The sequence below is a fragment of the Haemaphysalis longicornis genome, unplaced genomic scaffold, assembly GCF_048455015.1.
Source record: "Haemaphysalis longicornis isolate Haplotype H1 unplaced genomic scaffold, Haemaphysalis longicornis Haplotype H1 scaffold_8, whole genome shotgun sequence".
Classification (NCBI taxonomy): domain Eukaryota; kingdom Metazoa; phylum Arthropoda; class Arachnida; order Ixodida; family Ixodidae; genus Haemaphysalis; species Haemaphysalis longicornis.
In genome coordinates, this window is record NW_027526445.1 from 181,738,353 (window position 1) to 181,752,500 (window position 14,148).

The 14,148-nt window shown below is 48.6% G+C and overlaps 1 non-coding gene and 1 pseudogene across 1 annotated transcript; one reads left to right on the forward strand and one right to left on the reverse strand.

Annotated features, from left to right (window-relative positions):
• LOC144148601 (uncharacterized) overlaps positions 1 to 13,330 on the reverse strand; it is a 47,496-nt pseudogene extending 34,166 nt beyond the window's left edge.
• Trnat-ugu (transfer RNA threonine (anticodon UGU)) lies at positions 610 to 681 on the forward strand. Its single transcript has one exon. It is a non-coding gene; the product is annotated as a tRNA-Thr (tRNA).
• Positions 13,331 to 14,148: the final 818 nt, after the last annotated feature.

Below are 14,148 nucleotides of genomic sequence, written 5' to 3' on the forward strand. Positions count from 1 at the left end.
AAGTCACGCCCCGAGGGTTGACAAAAAGGTCCCCTTCTCCCCGTGTAGTCAGAGTGGCGCTGGCTACCACCCTCAAGTGTCAGATACACTCCTAGTAAATATAAATAGCCCGGAAAGTGAAGGAGAACACAGTCGCCCAGAAAGCCGAATTGGTAAGGCATTCGACATGTAATCAAAAGGCGTGGGTTCGGTCCCCACTCTGGGCGCGTGTTTTTCTTTCTTCTGTATATTTAAAAAAAATATTCACTTCATTAACCGTAGTAAAAAAGAAAAGAGCCTAACCCCACCCCTATGCCTCCTTTGGCGTCGTAGACTGTTGACCTATCTTTCTGTATTTCCTCAACGAGCCCCTCAATTCCTTACCATATTATTCTGCGAAAGCCTAGCGAGGGTCTCGGTTCTGGCAGCCTTGATGCCTAGATAGCATAAGAGGGCTTCCCGCCAGTTACCCGCTCATGACAGGCCGTAGACGTTGAAGTCACGCCCCGCGGGTTGAAAAGAAGGTCCCCTTCTCCCCGTGTAGTCAGAGTGGCGCTGGCTACCACCCTCAAGTGTCACATACACTCCTAGTAAATATAAATAGCCCGGAAAGTGAAGGAGAACACAGTCGCCCAGATAGCCGAATTGGTAAGGCATTCGACATGTAATCGAAAGGCGTGGGTTCGGTCCCCACTCTGGGCGCGTGTTTTTCTTTCTTTCTTCTGTATATTTAAAAAAAATGTTCACTTCATTAACCGTAGTAAAAAAGAAAAGAGCCTAACCACACCCCTATGCCTCCTTTGGCGTCGTAGACTGCTGACCTATCTTTCTGTATTTCCTCAACGAGCCCCTCATTTCCTTACTATATATTTATATATATATATATATATATATATATATATATATACTATATATATATATATATATACATGTGATGAGGTAGAGGACAGTGGTGGTGCGCGCATTGGATACATCCTCGACGACGACGAAGTTAAACCGTTAAACGTGGACAATCACTTTGTGGGGGTATGTTCAGGCTAGGTGTCGCCCGAAGAGAACTTGCATAATAGCCGAGGCAATAATGTGACGGCGGAGAAGAAAAAGAGAGCGTGTCTGGGTGACAGTGGATGATTCGGAAGAACACGGTTATGAGGTCTACCCACAAGACGCGGTAGCCGTGCTCCACCGAGGCCGTCGTCAGGACGCCCGGAAAACCAGCAAGGCTGCAGTGCCATCCGTGGATTACCTGTGTCGACCGCGCATTGAACCGCCGGAATCGACTGTGTGACGTCGTGTTCCCCCCGTGCCGATCTACCGACCGCCTCCGAGAACTGGGACTGGCCAACACCTTATCATTGAGTGCGCCCTAACAAGTGAGACGTTTTATCGATCACGGGTGTTCCTTCAAGCGTAACTGTGAACTGTTGATTCCTTTACGCGCATACAGAGCTTGATTTCTGTAGGATTGACTTTAGTGTTGCAGCCTAGTTGTAGCGGTAGCGTACTATGATATCGTTAGCTCGTCTCGTCTCGATAAATGTCCGTCTTCGTCGTACGCCTCAAAGTTTCTTAAGTGCCTGTGTCGTTTGTGCGACGTTAATCCCGAGTCCTAGCCACCAATAACATCACAATATATATATATATATATATATATAGCAGAACAGAAAGATACGGGTCGAGGGACTCGGTAAGGACACATATCAAGGTTGCAGTCGTCATTGCCAGTGCTATTAAATGCAGAGCATTTCTTTAACTGACGATGTCACCCGTTCTAGTTGTCCATCGTCGTCCGCACCCCTCCCCCTACACTATATAAAAAAAATAACACTTACCGGCGCCTGGTTTCGATCCCACGACCCTGCGCGCGGAACGCAAGGTACATGGTGCTCTACCCACTCCGCCACAAAGCCGACACAGAATGGAGGGCTACGAATGCGCCTTATACCCTTGACTCATTCAAACTACGTCAAGAAGCTGCTCATACAATGCATTCACTACCTGTGGGCGGAACGCGAGGTACATGGTGCTCTTCCCACTGCGCCACAATAATCATACCCACCTGCTAATAAATGATGTCATAACCACCTGCTAATAAATGATGTCACGTGACCAAGTAATTACGGCTCCTCATTTAATTACAATACAACAACCAACAGCAACCAGTGCAACAACATTAACGTAACGCAAACTACTTAACGTCGTGCGCCCCCGGAGATGCTCTGCATTTGATCGTGTACCTCGCGAGGGGGATGTTTAGTTTCCTGCCGCAGCAAGGACCAGGCGGCCTCCTGCGCAGTTTGGGGCGCATACCCACTTGGGGGATTGGCCAGGATCGTTTCACTTACTGCATGCCGGTTACGGCAGGGTTTGACTCGAATTGTTCGGCTGTTTTCGACATATTTATTAGTGCCGAATGACGTGTGTTTGTCATGTTTTTTGATACAGCGATAAATAAGCCAAAATATAGGTCGAGAAAAGATCCGCCGTTTTGTTCGGGAGCGGGAGTCGAACCCACATCTCCGAATAACGCGTGCGGTGCGTTAACCAATTACGGTACGCCGCAGCGGCTCCTCTTTCGACTTTACCGGTGGGGCTTATATTTACAAGTACTCAGAGGCCGGTCAACTAGCCGGTCAATATATTCATATATATATATATATATATATATATACCGTAGAACGCACAGACGAACGGGTAACAGACAAACTTTATTGACGTTTCGGCCTGGGACAGGCCTTCGTCAGAATAAAACCCAAGCGCACTAGCCTAAGCTTATAAGGCTTCAAGGGCCAATCACAGCAAAGAGGGTTACACGTGCTGCGTGGTACGTCAGAACAACTGATAAAGCTGTAATAATGATGTGCGATGCAATAGCAAAACACAACTGGTTTTCACAGTGACATGTCATTCATGAATGTAGCGAACAAAACAAAAACAGAAAAATGGAAGAGAGGGTGCACTACAACAGAACCAGCATTCAATTACAGTGCAAAGTAGAAAAAGAGCAACCGCGACATTCGACCAATGCGTCACTGTTAAACAATATAAGATGGGGCCGAAGAAACTGATTATAGAGTAAAAACATTAAAACTACACCATTGAAAGTGCGAGCACGCGCGCATTATCATACACGAATGCCCATGCACAAAGATGTGTAATCAAGATGTGAAAGTTCACACAGACGACTATGAGAGCGCCAAAAAGGATTCTCTGACTTCTCTATCATTGTCCGAACGGAAACCGGATTCAAGAATCGTCACTTTAATTTTATCAAATGAAGGGCCAGCTGCGTTTATATGTTTGGATAACGGCAGATAGGGAACGGTCCTAATGTGTGACTTATGATTGTTGAAACGTAGTCTGAAAGAGTTGGCGGTCTGTCCAATGTACTGAAGTCGGCATTGCGCGCATTCTAGCAGATAAATAGCATTTTCTGTATCACAAGTGAAATTTCCTTTGATATTAAGGTTAAAATTTGAATCTGTAATAGTGACTGCTGTGTTGGTCATCATATGGGGACAAATTTGGCATCGCGGTTTTTGGCAGGGCCGACAACCGATGTAAGATGGGCGAGTGGTTTTAGATGAAGAGAGTGAATCTCGTAGGTTCGTGTAACGCCGATAGACTACGCGGGGCGGATGTGGAAAAATGCGTTGAAGTTTTTGCCTTTGCATGAGAATATTATGGTGTTTTTTTAAGAATTGAAGTGACTTTTGGGGCTAACGCTGAATAACTTAGAATCAGATTAGTAGTTGGTTGGGCAAGGGGCGGCCTGGTTGGGAGCAATAGTTCGTTCCGATCACGTTTGCTATCGCGTTTTACTGCGTCATCAATAACCTGTGCCGGGTATTTCTGCTTTGTAAGGGAGTCACGGAGTACGGCCCATTTTTGGTTAAAGTCGGCTTCGTGCGAGCATACTCTTTTGAAGCGAACCGCCTGACTGTAAGGTATGCTGGTCTTGTTATGTTTACGTGGCTGCTTTCAAAGTGTAAATATTGATGGCGATCTGTGGGCTTTCTGTAAAGCTTTGGGGTTAATTTTTCGTCATGCAATGACACTGAGACGTCAAGAAAGTTTATTGTTCGAGCCGAATATTGGGGGGAGAAAGAACTTTGTGGGTGGAAGTTGTTTAAATCTCTAATGAATGAAAGAACTTCTTGTTCGCCGTGTGTCCAAATCAGAAAAATATCATCGATAAAGCATTTGTAATAGAAAAGTTTAAGAGAACGTTTGTCGAGAAATGCGGTTTCGAAAGAGCACATGAAAATGTTAGCGTAGCTTGGTCCGACCCTCGTGCCCATTGACGTTTCGTTGATCTGAATATAGTGCATATCATCAAATTCGAAGTTATTAAGCTCTAGAATTAGTTTGAGCAGCTTTGCCAGTGTTTCACTGTCGATGGGTTTAGATTCTTGAATGGCGTCATACGTTTCGACGACCGCTCGGACGCCATCGTCGTGAGGGATGTTGGTGTACAGAGAAGCGACGTCGAAAGTGACGAGTAGTGAATCGGGCGCGACGCGAAGTTCAATAATATCACTCAAGAAATGGTTTGTGTCTTTTACGAACGAAGGAAACCCAGTTGGCATTTTGTTTATCGGCGAGCCCACATAACAAGATAGTTTTTCCGTTACTGTGCCGATGCCGGATACGATAGGACGACCTGGATTATTCTGCTTATGTATATTGGGCAATAAATAAAACCTACCGGCGACAGGACTAAGAGGGACAAGTGATTTTACTGCATGAGCTGCTATTTTTTTCTTCCTGCCAAGGTTTGAAGGGTTTCCATAATTAGAGTTTAAAACTGTTCTGTGGGATCATTATGAACACGCTTATAAAAAGAGCTGTCGGTCAATTGTCGGAGGGCTTCATTAATTATTCACTTCTATTCATAACCACTATTGCGCCTCCCTTATGAGCCTGCTTAATAACAATGTCGCTTCGCGTCGCAAGACTTTTAAGCGCATTGGTTTCCTCTGCCGAAAGGTTCTTCAGGTATGGGAGCTGCTTTTTATATATATCCAGAATGTCGCGCGTGACTGCCGAGATATAAATATCTAGGGATTTGTCGTACTGAGTCGGGGGAGTCCAGTGTTTATTGGAGGGCAAGGGGTCATGGGTCTCATTACAGCTGGGATGATCATGGAAATATTCCCTGAGTCGTATATTGCGGCAACAGTTATCTAAGTCTTTAAAGAGTGCAAAATCGTTGACACCACCGGTTGCTGGGCAGAAACTGAGACCACGAGATAGAAGACTAACTTCAGTAGGAGAAAGAGTGGCACTAGACAGGTTTACAATGCAAGATAGATCTGAATTTTCTGGATGCAGTTACGATTCGCGCCTCTCGACGACTTCAACATCTGTCCGCTGCTGAGCATAGGTTGGTTGTAGAACACCATCACGGAAACTTTTTTTTGATTTAACCAAACCAATCTCGTGAACCCTTTTCTGCTCGTATTCCTGCAATAAATGTACTTCAAGCGGGGCAAGGTGGGACGACTTTTTGAGCTGGTTTTCAGTGTTGCGCAACGCTTTTTCTCATGACTCATAGTGATCAATGAGTATTCTTGTAATTTCAAGCGATGCATTCTTTAAAACATTATCCCATTTATCGATATGCCTCGCAGACATTCCGGACGTGGCTGCTCTTAACATAATTTGGAGGCCTTTGGGAACCTTAGATTTTTTTACGTAATGTTTAAGAGAAGCGGCATTACTCTGAGAGCGAATGCGTTTGTCAGTTATTTTTCCTAAGCACAGAAATTGGAGGGAAACATCTCGGGAAACAGCACTGCTCGATGCCTGCCTGAGCTGTCACTTTTTAGAGGAAGATTTAGCGACGTCAACGTACTTCCGGAGGTGGTACCTGGTGCCCTCGCGAGCGCTAGAGGCGCTGCAGGAAGCACTGGCAGCACGTGGTCCGCGGGCGGTCACTGGTGTGGGACTGCTGGTACCACGGGCAGATGATTGTTCCCCCGGATTTTCAGTTGGCTTAGTAGGTTGGGTTTTGGAGAGCACTGACGAGGAGCCGTGGCTGGTGCTTGTAGTGTGGTTGGTGAAAGAAGGGCCTGCGGCAGCTTGCGGGCTTGGCAGCCTGCTTTCATGCAGTTGGTGGAAGGGTCCGTTGATAGACGACTTGGAGGCTGGTGTTTGTTTCGTAGGATGGCTGGGTGGTTCCTTAGGGGGTGCGTGGGCGACTTGTGGCGAATCCTTCGACGCGGCCCGTTGCGGAGGCGAGCTATCAAGTAGTGGAGCTTGCGGGTTTGAAGGTATGCATTCCTGCTAGCTTGAAATAGTTGCTGAAGGGACCAGTGGCATGGGGGGCGACTGTGCAGTGTGAGGCGAATCGGAACAACAGAGTTGAGAGAGCTCATCAACCGGTTTTAAGCACGAAGGCACTATTTCTGGCAGTACGCTTGTTGAGGGCCCCAATCCTGTAGCGGGGACGCTTGCACTGTCAGCCCAGGACGAAGAAGACGAATTTGTTTCTTTGAGGCACAGCTGCCTGATGTGGCTTGCCATAACAGCAACACCTTCATAGCTGGGGTGCAGTCCGTCGGCTGCAAGCACTCGTGGTGATGGCATCTTTTACAGCTCGTGATTTAGAACGTACAATAGTTTTGAAGGCCGGCAAAGGCGCTGAACAAGGTTGTTGAAGTAGTATGCCTCTCTGTTAAACCTTCGGAAGAAGGCTAGTTTTCGATTCCCTTTACGACGGTTGGTGCTTCTTAGTAAGACGACAGTGGCGTAGATGCGTCTGATTTCCGGGAGCTCTTTTGTGATGTAGTCTAATAAGGCTTGGTACTTGTCGAAGGCGGAGCGTCCTGTGCTAGAGCTGAGATCGTTTGTGCCTACGTGCAGGATGAGGGTTGTAGCGGTACAGGGCGCAAAATCCAGAAGGGAGCCGACGTCGTCAATCCCGGCACCACACTGTGACACAAACGCCGGGGTGCCAATCTGCTGTGGGTTACTTTGGCTCACTCATAGTCGTCTGTGTGAACTTTCACATCTTGATTACACATCTTTGTGCATGGGCATTCGTGTATGATAATGCGCGCGTGCTCGCAGTTTCACTGGTATAGTTTTCATGTTTTTACTCTATAATCAGTTTCTTTGGCCCCATCTTATATTGTTTAATAGCGACGCATTGGCCGAATGTCGCGGTTGCTCTCTTTCTACTTTGCACTGTAATTGAATGCTGGTTCTGTTGTACTGCACCCTCTCTTCCATTTTTCTGTTTTTGTTTTGTTCGCTACAGCCATTAATGACATGTCACTGTGAAAACCAGTGAGTTTTGCTATTGCATCGCACATCATTTTTAAAGATTTATGAGTTGTTCTGACGTACCACGCAGCCCGTGTAACCCTCTTTGCTGTGATTGGCCCTTGAAGCCTTATAAGCTTATGCTAGTGCGCTTGGATTTTATTCTGGCGAAGGCCTGTACCATGCCGAAACGTCAATAAAGTTTGTTTGTTACCCGTTCGTCTGTTCGCTCTACGGTATTTTCACCGGGACCATTGCATCATCTTCTGACGTATACATATATATATATATATATATATATATATATATATACATAGAAAATAAGGATTGGCAGTCAAGAAAACCTCGGAAAGCAAAGGGGAGGTTGTGGTGGGTCATAGAAAGAGATGAATTTTTTGAGTCGAAAAGAAAGTGGTTAAAAAATGCCCGCCGGGTGGGATCCGAACACACGACCTCCAGAATACCGGTCTGGTGCGATAACCACTACGCTACCGGCGGGGCTGTTTCCCCAGTACTTTCTTCGGTATTTATGTTAAGGTATTTTTTTGTTTCCTGCACTTGGGGTGGTAGCCAGCGCCACTCGGACTACTCGGGGTGAAGGGGACCTTCTTTTAAACCACCGGGCCGTGACTCGAGTGTCTACGACATGTCGAGAGTGGTCGACCGGCGTTGAACCCTCTTAAGCTCCCTTTGGCAGCAAGACTGCCAGAACAGAGACCCTCGCTAAGCATGTAGCGAATCAGAAAATGGGAAATGAGGGGCTCCGTGAAATAAGACAGAAAATAAGGAGTGGCAGTCAAGAAAACCTCGGAAAGCAAAGTGGAGGTTGAATTAAGGCACAAAATAAGGTTTGGCAGTCAAGAAAACCTCGGAAAGCAAAGGGAAGGCTGTGCTGGGTCATAGAAACAGATGAAGAATTTTTTGATTAAGAAAGAAAGTAGTGAAAAGATGCCCGTTGGGTGGGATCCGAACCCACGACCTCCAGAATGCCGATCTGGTGCGATAACCACTACGCTACGGGCGGGGCTGTTCCCCCACCAGCTTCTTGGGTATTTATATTATGTATTGTTTGTTTCCTGTACTTGAGGGTGGTAGCCGGCGCCACTCGGAAGACTCGGGGTGAAGGGGACCTTCTTTTTAACCCCCGGGCCGTGACTCGAGCGTCTACGACATGTCCAGCCTGGTCGACCACCGTTGAACCCTCTTAAGCTAACTTTGGCACCAAGAGTGCCAGAACAGAGGCCCTCGCTATGCATGTAGCGAATCAGAAAATTGGAAATGAGGGACTCAGGGAATTAAGACAGAAAATAAGGGTTGGAAGTCAAGAAAACCCCGGAAAGCAAAGGGGAGGCTGTGGCGGGTCACAAAAACAGATGAAGAATTTTTTGAGGCAGAAAGAAAGTGGTGACAAAATGCCCCCCCGGGTGTGGTCCGAACCCACGACCTCCAGAATACCGGTCTGGTGCCATAACCACTACGCTACCGGCGGGGCTGTTCCCCCACCACCTTCTTGTGTATTTATGTTAGGTATTTTTCGTTTCCTGTTGTTTTTTTACCACTTTATTTCTGACTCAAAACATTATTCATCTGTTTCTCTGACCCACCACAGCCTCCCCTTTGCTTTCCGAGGTTTTCTTGACTGCCAACCCTTTTTTTCCCTCTTAATTCACTGAGCCCCTCATTTCCCATTTTCTGATTTGCTACATGCATAGCGAGGGCCTCTGTTCTACAGTCTTGGTGCCAAAGCTAGCTTAAGAGGGTTCAACGCTGGTCGACCACTCTCGACATGTCGTAGACGCTCGAGTCACGGCCCGCGGGTTAAAAAGAACGCCCCCTTCACCCCGAGTAGTACGAGTGGCGCCGGCTACCACCCCCAAGTACAGGAAACAAAAAATACCTGACATAAATACCGAAGAAAGTGGTGGGGGAACAGCCCCACCGGTAGCGTAGTGGTTATCACACCACACCGGTATTCTGGAGGTCGTGTTTTCGGATCCCTCCCGGCGGGAATTTTTTCACCACTTTCTTTCTGACTCAAAAAATCCTTCATCTGTTTTTGTGACCCACCACAGCCTCCCTTTTGCTTTCCGAGGTTTTCTTGACTGCCATCCCTTATTTTCTGTCTTAATTCACTGAGCCCCTCACTCATTTCCTATTTTCTGATTCGGTACATGCGCAGCGAGGGCCTCTGTTCTGGCAGTCTTGGTGCCAAAGTTAGCTTAAGAGGGTTCAACGCTGGTCGACCAGTCTCGACATGTAGACGCTCGAGTCACGGCCCGGGGGTTAAAAAGAAGGCCCCCTTCACCCTGAGTAGTCCGAGTGGCGCCGGCTACCGCCCTCAAGTACAGGAAACAAAAATACATAACATAAATACCCGAGAAGGTGGTGGGGGAACAACCCCGCCGGTAGCGTAATGGTTATCGCACCAAACCGGTATTTTGGAGGTCGTGGGTTCGGATCCCACCCGGCGGGCATTTTTTCAACACTTTCTTTCTGACTCAAAAATTTTTTCATCTGTTTCTCTGACCCACCACCACCTCCCCTTTGCTCTCCGATGTTTTGTTGACTGCCAACCCTTATTTTCTGTCTTAAATCACTGAGCCCCTCATTTCCCATTTTCTAATACGCTACATGCAAAGCGAGGGCCTCTGTTCTGGCAGTGTTGGTGCCAAAAGTAGCTTAAGACGGTTCAACGCTGGTCGACCACTCTCGACGTGTCGTAGACGCTCGAGTCATGGCACGGGGGTTAAAAAGAAGGTCCCCTTCACCCCGATTAGTCCGAGTGGCGCCGGCCACCTCCCCCAAGTACAGGAAACAAAAACTACCTAACATAAATACCCAAGAGGGTGGTGGGGGAACAGCCCCGCCGGTAGCATAGTGGTTATCGCACCAAACCGGTCTTCTGGAGGTCGTGGGTTCGGATCCCACCCGGCGGGCATTTTTTCACCACTTTCTTTCTGACTGTAAAAATTGTTCATCTGTTTCTATGACCCACCACAGCCTCCCCTCTGCTTTCCGGGGTTTTCTTGACTTCAAACCCTTATTTTCTATATATATATATATATATATATATATATATATATATATATATATATATATATATATATATATATATATATATAGTCCCTCGTCCCGTATCTATCTATATATATATATATATATATAAGGGACGAAAGATAGGGGTGCGACGGTGAGCGGGGCCAAACCAAGTGGTCGTTTCAGCCGGTCGGAACAGGGCGGGCACGAGTCAAGCGGGCGCGATAGGGCGTGACTAAAACTGTACCATGATAGTGTCCTGACGCTGGTGCATGTGCACGGACGAAAGATTTTCCGTTGCACCATCCTCGCAATGGCGCATACCACGAAACACGAGATTGTTCGTTGCATTACCTCTGTCACTATCTTCTTTACAATATGTATATTTCTACGGCCAACTATTCACAAGGGCGCATCGGTTCACAAGAACACAGTAACAGGTTTAATCAACCGGCCAAACCAGTCAGTCCCGCGCTCTCCTTTTTCGTCATCCACTTCCTCATCTCTAGCTCATCTCTCTAACTAGCTCACAGCCCACAGCCCTAGATGAATTGTCCTTCTCTGTAGGTATAATATGGGTCTAATTAATCCATAAAACTTTTCCCCTTCCCCAAAGGGGCCTGTGAAGGCCGCAGAGGCAATCTGTATAACGGTGGCCCCTATGATGACGGCTAACAGCACGGTTCGCGGCGACTGCCAAGCACACACGGCAAGACAGTTTTGCCCGATGTGCCCGCGCCCGTTGCAGCGGTAGTAGACATTGGCGACAGGGTCCTTGCCACCAGCATCGGGGCAGTCGCGTCTGATATGCTGCAGGTATCCGCAGTTCTAGTACTTGCGGTTCTTCTGCTTACTGTTCTGCAGTCCTGCGACATGTGGCCCAGCTAGTGGCAGATGTAGCACGTCTCCTCTTGCTCCTTGCACTCGCGGGCAATGTGGCCCATCTTGCAGCAGGACATCTCGTTCGGTTCCTGCTGGCAGTCCTTCGAATTTTAGGCCATGCCATTGCACCTTTAACACTGGTACTCAGCCTGCTTGCAGTCCTTGGCAAAGTGGCCCATTCGGTTGCAATTGTAGCACTTTTTTCTGATGCGCGGCTTGTAGTCCATGCGGCCACCATGGCCACCCCCACCGCAGACCCCGCGGCGTGAGCCCAGGTCTCTGCCCCTGCTTCCTCTGCCAGCTCCGTCTTGTAAGCACTCGCGGGCAAAGTGTCCCAGCTTGTAGCGCTGGCAGCACTGCGTCTTTGTCGTGCTCCGCCACGCCCTTGTCTGGTGGCAACTCGTTCAAATGGGGATGAGGAAACGACTGACTCAAACAATACGTGTTCAGGCATGTTGCTGTGTGCTTCCGCTTCCACCCTAGTCCCGGCCATTGGCGGTAAACCTGTGCAAACAGCTGCTGCCGCTCCGTTGTAATATCTGTCTGCCTCTTGTGTGGCAAACCCCACGAAGACACGATCAAGAAGACCTTTCCACTTCGCACGGATACACACTATTGGACGTACAACGAAAGCAAGCATAAGTGCGAGCAGGTGGTACCAACCAGCAGCATTTTCATCAGTAGGTTATCACGCCACGTGCAGCAAGGCTTTGGCAAAAATGTTATTTCGACACCAGCCTGTTGACACGAGCCACATCCGACGATTACAGCCAAAACTGGGCTTTTGGCTACCACAAACTCGACACGGTGGAGTCTTCCGAGGACACTCACTTCCAGAAGCACGTATCCAATTGGTTGTATCTCAGCTCCGTTGAAGGCTAGCAACCGGGTAGCGCGTGCGGACTGGAATAAGTGGGGCAAATGAGCGATTACAGAGCGGTCCAAAATGTTGACGGCAGCACCCGTGTCCACTAGAGCCTTTAAGGATTTGCCAAGCAAGATCACCTCCACCCACACGTGAGGAGCGTCGTGAGGAACATTCGCCCTGACTGTGGCGTTGTCCGGCACTCCCGCAGCCACAGTGGGCACAGACAACACTACAGAGTTTGCCTCGTGTGTAGTTGCTTCGCTGACCTAGGGCACTTCTGGTACATCCGATTCCGTCCACCCTGAAGTAACCTCTGGCGACAGGTGAGGGGCTTGATAAGTTACGCGGATTCTGGCCCTCAACGACCCGCGCTTGCGTTTCCCGGTCGGGAAGACAGAGAATCCACTCGGCGGTCACAATCACGCGCATAGTGACCAGGGGCACCACACAGGAGGACGCTGCCGAACCCCGGCATAAGGTAGCCGAGAGTTGGTAATCGAAGAACCGGGCTCAACTTGATGTACAGCAGGAGATTTCACAGCTGAAGCTTCGAGAGCCAATGCAAGAACCGCGCGGACAGTCATCGCCCGTGCGGCTGTCCGTGCAGCACAAAACGCTGAACGTTGGGGTTCTCCACGGCGTCAACAAATGCTCCGCTGCCAATAAGTTTTTTTGTGGCGTTGGGAGAACCCGCGAGTGCCTTGTGCGTTAGTCGCTCTACGTGATTCACAAGGTCTTCTAAAGTCAACCATGCTGCCGCACACACTTCAGCTCGGCGAAATTTACCTGCTACAAACGGGAATCGCCAAAGCGGTTTTCCATGGGAGTAATTATTCGGGGGTAGTCGGGTCTCCTGTACTCGGGCAGGTATTCCAATGCATCACAGGCAGGATGGCGTAGCTGTGCCACCAGAGGGCGAGCCTGGTCAGTCAGAGACAAACCACTGGCCACAGCAACCGCCGCAAACTGAATACGGAAGGCTTCACATGAGGTAGAACCATCAAAACCAGGTGGATGAAGTTGAAAACACTGGTGCTGAGTGGCCAACGGCGGTAGAACAAACGTGGAAGATACAACGGGTGAAGTCAGCTGCAGGGCAACCGGCCGACACGACGATTCCACGATCGCCATACGATTGAACAGTTCAGCTATTCGACCGTTGGCATCCGCTAACATGGCAGTCATCTTCTCAGTAACTGAGCTCATCTTTTCATCGATGGCGCAGTAATGGCGGTCCAGGCGGCCCACGAGGTTGCCAAAGAGCACTTCTACATGGCACGAGTGTGCTTTATTCATCGCGGCAAATTCGTGACAACGTTGCGGCTTGACGTTGGTGGAACATGAGGCTCACCTAGATTCTGACCTCTAGTTTGGCCCTGTTTGACACGGTGGACATACTGGGTGGTGAGTGGACTGCTGGCAGAGAAACCAGCCACGGGAGGCGATGCGGATGGGTCAATCGCCTGTCCAACTCCTTATGCCAAGAACACGCAGCCATCTTGGTTTGTAGTCGCGCGGCTGTCTCTCAGGGGATTCCTCGATGCTAGATGCAGTCGCGAAAGAAGGGAGGGCATCTCGGTGATGGGTTCGAGCTTGGCTGCGGGTCATCATGTCTATCCTACCACTGCCACGAAAAATGCTACGGCCAACTATTCACAAGTGCACATCGGTTCACAGGAACACAATAACAGGTTTAATCACCCGTTCCAAACCAGTCAGATCCGCGATCCCCTTCTTTGTCTTCCACTTCCTCTTCCCTAGCCCATCTCTCTAATAGCTCATAGCCCACAGCCCTAGATGGATTGTCCTTCTCTCTAGGTATATATGTGTATATACCATAAGAATATATATATATATATATTGTTACGTGGCGGCAGAGCGGATGACTCGAACCATGTTGAAGATGAAGCGATGTATTAAAAGGCAGCATTATCTATGTACAGTAATTACATGGCTTCCATTACAGAGCACGCACCAGCAACTTCCTTGTCGTCGTCATCGTCGTAGTCCTAATTGGTTCATTACCCTGTGGGGCATTGTCCGCCTATATGTGAGTTCCGTGACATGACGGGAGACTGTCCCGGTTGAAGCCGCGGTAGGATGAACTTGTGATG